The sequence below is a fragment of the Myotis davidii genome, unplaced genomic scaffold, assembly GCF_000327345.1.
Source record: "Myotis davidii unplaced genomic scaffold, ASM32734v1 scaffold512, whole genome shotgun sequence".
Lineage (NCBI taxonomy): Eukaryota > Metazoa > Chordata > Mammalia > Chiroptera > Vespertilionidae > Myotis > Myotis davidii.
The window spans coordinates 1,658,027-1,658,370 of record NW_006284323.1 but is presented as its reverse complement, the minus strand read 5'-3'; the positions used below and the strand labels follow the sequence as shown (position 1 = coordinate 1,658,370).

General features: G+C 64.5%; 1 protein-coding gene and 1 long non-coding RNA gene across 3 annotated transcripts in view; one reads left to right on the top strand and one right to left on the bottom strand.

Annotated features, from left to right (window-relative positions):
- The window catches only part of ZBTB21 (zinc finger and BTB domain containing 21), a 16,939-nt gene continuing 16,595 nt past the window's right edge, over positions 1-344 (top strand). Inside the window, exon 1 of one of the 2 annotated variants that reach the window (XM_006754332.2) lies at positions 1-53. The gene's annotated coding sequence lies outside the window, so the exon portion shown is untranslated. Of the gene's footprint in view, positions 154-344 lie in introns of both variants that reach the window. The other variant, XM_006754334.2, reaches the window with a different exon arrangement.
- Positions 1-344, bottom strand: part of LOC107184350 — a 20,227-nt gene that overhangs the window by 18,579 nt on the left and 1,304 nt on the right. The window lies entirely within an intron of this gene.

Below are 344 nucleotides of genomic sequence, written 5' to 3'. Positions count from 1 at the left end.
GAGCCGAGTGTGAGCGGAAAGGGATCCGGCGTCTGCCTCCGGGCTGAAGACCGGTGAGTAACTGTCACGCCCCTCGCCCTAGGAGAACTGCGGGGCCCCGTGGAAGGCCACAGCCTCCCCGCAAAACGCGGCCTTTCCTGACGTAACTCTGAGGTGATTTCTCTCCTGTTTTTTCTCTCCTGTGGGTTGCGGGCTTTGGGCGCTTCTGCGCCTGCGCCGGCTCCCGTCCCTCACCGAGCATGCCCTGGGCTCCCACGTAGCCTATTGTGCCTTCACACTGCGCATGCTCCTTTCCCGCACTTGGCCTCGCCCTCGCCACTGCGCATGCTCGGTCCCTCACTGGG